Source organism: Xyrauchen texanus, chromosome 47 (genome assembly GCF_025860055.1).
Source record: "Xyrauchen texanus isolate HMW12.3.18 chromosome 47, RBS_HiC_50CHRs, whole genome shotgun sequence".
Lineage (NCBI taxonomy): Eukaryota > Metazoa > Chordata > Actinopteri > Cypriniformes > Catostomidae > Xyrauchen > Xyrauchen texanus.
In genome coordinates this window covers 26307762-26313776 of record NC_068322.1, presented here as the reverse complement: position 1 = coordinate 26313776, position 6015 = coordinate 26307762, and positions in this window count along the sequence as shown.

The window sequence follows — 6015 nt, the reverse complement described above, 5'->3', positions numbered from 1 at the left end:
GCACTCGGTTCGTTCCCTCTATCCCCGCCGGGGTCTGCCCACTTTTCCTGCATTTTCAAAATATTTCTAGTGGGTGGAGTCAGACTCTGAGCAGGTGTTTAGTTACCCTTTAACAACAGATGAGTCAGCAGCACCCCAGTCTCCCCATAACTGCACCCCTCCCTGTAAATAAGGTGAGCAACATCGTGTAAATGACTTAGCATCCTTCCAGGGAGTCTGTGTGGAGTTCTCTGTCTCTCTTGCTGTTTTTACCATAACAAAAAAGAAAATGAAATATTTATTAATGACAGAAATCAAACACAAATTATTTTCTCACATAATGACCATTATTGGCTAGAAAGCTAGACTTCAAAGTTTTAATCAATGACTTTGCTAGCAAGAAGGCTTGGCGCTGGGCTCTTGGTGAGTCAGGCTGAGCAAGGTCTAGTGATAGCTCTCAAATGGTGTGGCTATGGCTATTAACTTACCTTTAAATTTGATGTCACTGTTAGTGTTAGTTTATGACCATATTCCAAACCTCAAAACCTATTGATTTAGTTATCACTTGATCTGTTTTGTAGCACTATAATAACCCTGATGTGAAAATTCCATTTTACACGTCAACTTTATTTTGTTGTTGGCATATATGTGCAGTTAAGTTCAAAAATCTGCTGTTTTCATTGTTTTGAGATGATGATGTTAATTTACTTTGAATAAAAGTTTAATATATATTTAGTTTTTTTCTTTTTTTATAATCTGTCATTAATTTTACAATAAAAATACATTGAGAATGTAAAGGATTGCCTTTTTTATGGTGGCTTTTAATCTTGCATCAAAGTATGTGCAGCAGCAGTTTTCTTGAGAGTATTTGTTATTTGTTATTTTCTTATACTTGCACATCAATATAATGAGTCATAAAATGCACAAATGTTGTTACAGCAGTGTTTCAATGTAAAATTATTACATTGTTCTAAAAAAAGAGGAAAAATTGTCCTTACAAAGTTTACAAAAGCAACAATGTTCGAAGTTTATTAATTAGAAGTTTATTAATTAAAGATGTTCTACTGAATACAGTGTTTAAAAAACTAAACAAAGGATACAAAATAAATTCTGTCATCTTTTAATTAAATATGTAGTATACAAGATCACAGCAATAACATTAAAGAGACAAAACCGATGAATAACGTAAAAAGAAAAAACAGATAAAAGCCATCACCTGACTGCATTGGCTGGTGTTCCCTGAAATTACTGTAACTCTAATAATTAAAGAATTTAAGTACAGTCCATAATAACTTTCTTAATACTGATTGATTTCTCAGCATGTATTTATCTCACAACATTTAACACTGTAGTAAGCTCTTGTCTAGTGCAAGGTAGAGATCAAACGCTGTGTACCTATCCTTGGGAAGCCTGAGGTGATGTTGGGCCATGATGTGTGCACAAAGGGTGAAGACGTCCTCATCACAAGCAACATCAGAGCGATGGATATATTGATTTTCACAGGTGGCACAGTCTGCCACCGGTACATGGCATATGTAGTCTTCTGTGTCATATAATTCAGGTAGGGTGTACATGACATCTGGTCGACCGTGGGGTACAAGGCGGTTCCTTGAAGGATGAATCAGGTGGCTGTTCCAAGTGTCTTTGGTGGAATCCAGATCTTCCTGTAAAAGTCACAAACAGTGGGAAGCCTTGCTTTAAAGTATTGTTTATTAAATCACTATTGTGAGTGAGAGAGTGTGTGTGTGTGTGTGTGTGTGTGTGTGTGTGTGAGAGAGAGAGAGAGAGAAAAAAATGCACTATTTACCTGGATCAAGCCCAGGAAACAGAATAAAACAAGGTTCTTGTCCAACCAGCTGCCATCAAATTTGCCTTCATCTTTAATTTGGTGAAAATATTCAAGCCAAAGGTCCACACACTCTTTTCTAAGAATACCCCACCAGCTCTCAATTCTCTGATTGGCCGTGCTTTTTCCATAGATAAAGCTTCTTTCTCCAGCCAGTGGATCATCATCGCTACGTCGCAAATACCGCTGCATATCCCTAATGGTGCTGTTTTCTGTTCCCATATCTGCTCTCAGGATTCGAGGACAGCCACCAAGACTTCTTACTGTCTCAAGGAAGTAACCCCCTATGACTTTAGGGTCACTGCTTGTGCAGTATGCATTCAACCATAGTATTCTCCTTGCAAATCCATCAATTGCCCCATTGATACAAATGCCAAATGGCTTCAATTTGTCATAAGAGTCAACATGCCATATAAAGTTTGGGCCTTTTGAAAAGTACGCTCTTCTGTGCAGTCTTCTTTTTCTTCGCATTTCGGTGCCCAATGGGTCAAGAGTGGACAGAATGAGGCGGATGTCTTCTTTGCGCACATGAAGTCCTCTTTCCTTGCATTTACTGTACATCCATCTATATCCATGCAATGCTCCTGAGCCTTGGAGCTCTTCTCTAACAAACTGAATAACATCAAACAAGTTGTCATAATTTTTTCTGCGAAATAGTCAATTTCTACCTAAGATTTTTTTAAGTGTTTTCATGCTGATAATAATCCTGTGTTTAACACTTAAAATATGAAGGATTTCTTCATACCCAGGTCAAAGTAATGTTGAATTAGTTCAAATCTGTCCATCCTATAGGTAAGAAATAAATGATGAGCTAAAGGTGGATGGAAGCCTAAGGGTAAACAGAGAGAGAGAGAGAGAGAGAGTCATTGAGCAGTATTCTGTACAATTTACTTAAACCCTACACTGAATTGTCAAATTTGTATCTTTTAAAGTCCATTTTTTGGGGGGAATAACCTCAGTATAATAGAATAATCAAAAAAGAAATATAACACAAACAAATTTCCAAACCTGTAAAAGGTTAGGTTATATAAAAATTAAAAATAAACTCAAATAATAATAATAATTATTATTATTACATTTAGGCTACATATTTAGAAGATGCTTTTATCCAAAACGACTTAAAAGTAACAGCAATTAGTCAAATTTCAGTCATAATACAGGTTAGACAATATTTTTTTATTGTGTATTAAGTGGAATACATAAAATTGTCTTAACTGCGTCTGCATGCTTAAAGTGATTCTCAATTGTAGCGCGTATGAGGTGGAATATACGATTTAATATGAATGACGTGCATCAAAATCTTTTGTTTATTTGTGATAATCGTAGCACTTTATTATTATTGTCTAACCTGTATTATGACTGATATTTGACGAATTGCTTTGTTCCTTTTTTTGTAAGTTTTGGACAAGCGTCTTCTAAATATGTAGCCTAAAATGTAATAATGATTATTATTATTAGAGTTTATAACTATAAATGAGTTCACTTAGAAATACAGTAACATGTTTGTCATAAAATAATTTATCAATGCTTTATTTTTATAGGCTATAACCTAACCTTTTACGGGTTTGGATAAAATAGGCCTACATTTATTTTTGCTTAAAAATAAAGCATTCATAAATTATTTTATGATAAACATATTACTGTCTTAAGTGAACTCATTTATAGTTATAAACTAATAATAATAATACTAATAATTATTATTAGGCCTACATTTGAGGCTACATATTTAGAAGACGCTTTTGCCCAAAACTTACAAAAAAAGGAACAAAGCAATTCGTCAAATATCAGTCATAATACAGGTTTGACAATAATAATAAAGTGCTAAGATTATCACAAATAAACAAAAGATTTGGATGCACGTCATTGATATTAAATCGTATATTCCACCCCATACCCGCTACAATTGAGAATCACTTGAAGCATGCAGACGCAGTTAAGACAATTTTATGTAGGCCTATTACACTTAATACACAATAAAACAATATACAATAAGATTCGTTAACAGCGTACTTCCTGGTGTTCTTCGAAAATGAGGGCGAGCCACAAATCCGTGAGTACAGTTTACAAACCCGTGGGAACGGATTGCGAAAGCGTGGGCACGGTTAATTAATTTGTGGGTACAGATTGCAAAAACTGAAGGCACGGTTTACAAATCTGAGAGCGCAGATTAGGAACTCGTGGGTACGGTTTATTAATCCGTGAGCACGATTTGTTAAACCGAGGGAACAGTTTGAGAATTCGTGAGTACAGTTTATAAACTGAGCGGACGTATTGCAAAACCGTCGCCACGGATTGTTGTTTTTTTTCCAACAGGTGACTTCCCGGGCTCCGTACTCTACCAATATATATTCGCGTAGGGTTAGGGCTTAGTGCAACCTCACACCATATCACACTAGCTGGTTGCACATCCTGATAGGTATTATCTGCCTTACAAGGTGTGATTTCTAGGTTTTTAACACATTTCATGCTGTTGTAGTGCATACCGACAGGTTCTCCCGTGCGTCGTGACCAGTGTTTTAACTTTACATAACACTGTTTTTACTGCTGGTAGCACATCCTGAGCAGGTAGCAGATTGTCAAAACACCGGTCCAGGGGCAGTTAAATTTAGGAGTGGTTACATTTAGGTAGGACGTAATTCTACGTAAAGACTAGATATTTACAGAAGCCTCCGACGAGGATTAACGGATGGAATAAAATAGGAGACTCATAATGACAACAATGAGCTCATGTTACTTGACAGGCCTCAGTCCTTTCGACATATGGTGACGTTATCATTTACACTCATTTACATTTACGACGTTAATATTATGTAAAAAATGTACTTAATCAGCATGAAACCGATCGAACAGTGCTTCCTGTGTACGCCACCCGGTGTCAAGTTTCAACATACGAAATATATAAAATATTAAAATGAATAAATTACTATTTTTCCAGCCTGTTGTATTAGTAGCCTGTTTATTTATTATCCCTTATTCATTTTAGATACAGTTATTGGATATTGTTATAAGCTAAATTGCCTATATTATTATTAAACCTTGTTTTATTACTTATTGTATTTTAATGGGGATATACTTTAATACAGCTGACAGTTACATGAGCAAACATCAACTGTAACAAGTTCAAACTGAAGCTCACAGCTTTTTAACATTTCTGTGTACAAATTTGAAGGCTGTTTATTGGATCAATACAGGTAAAAGTAATTTTATGCGACCATACGCATTACTTTACAGATAGCTTAAAACCTACTAGTTAAGTATTCCATTAAGAACAGGTGGTGCAACCAAAGTAACCACCGACTTAGTTACAAACACTAACTAGTATTTACTAAGCCTTCTGAGTGGAAACATGGGGTCATAGTGCCAATTGCTAAGCCAGGGAAAGTCAAAGCTCAACCAAGCAGCTATAGGCCAATAGCATTGACATCAAACTTATGTAAGCTTATGGAGAGAATGGTAATGTCAAGGTTAGTATATTTTATTGAGAAGAAGGGGTTATTTTCACAATACCAGAGTGGTTTTAGGAAGGGGCGCAGTACTGTGGATTCTGTAATAAGTCTGGAAGCAGCAATAAGGAAGGCTCAAGTAAATAAAGAGGTAGTAGTTGGAGTGTTCTTCGATATAGAGAAGGCTTACGATATGTTGTGGAAAGAGGGTTTATTAATGAAACTTGATAAAATGGGAATTACAGGAAAGATTTATGATTGGATCAAGGATTTCTTATTTAATAGGACAATACAAGTTAGAATTGGGACAACATATTCTCAAACATACTCTATAGAAACTGGAACTCCCGAAACATGGCTCAAAAAGATTGAGGTAATTCAGACTCAAGCTTTAAGGATCAGCTGTGGAGCATTTAGAACATCTCCAGTACCATCAATCCAAGTAGAGATGGGAGAAATGCCACTAGAAGTTCGTAGGTGAAAGCTAAGAATGAGATACTGGATTAATATAAAAGGACATGATGAAAGACACCCAGTTAAAAAGGTACTGGGGAACTGTTGGGAGTATGAGTATGGGAGAATAAATAGTTTTGGCTGGGTAGCAAATAAGGAGGCACAGGAAATGGGTATAACCGAGATAGAAGTTTCTCCTTCTGTTATAATTTCATCTATACCCCCTTGGATATATCCAATGCCAGAAATAGACTTATTCATACACAAGGAGATACACAAGAAAGAACATAATTT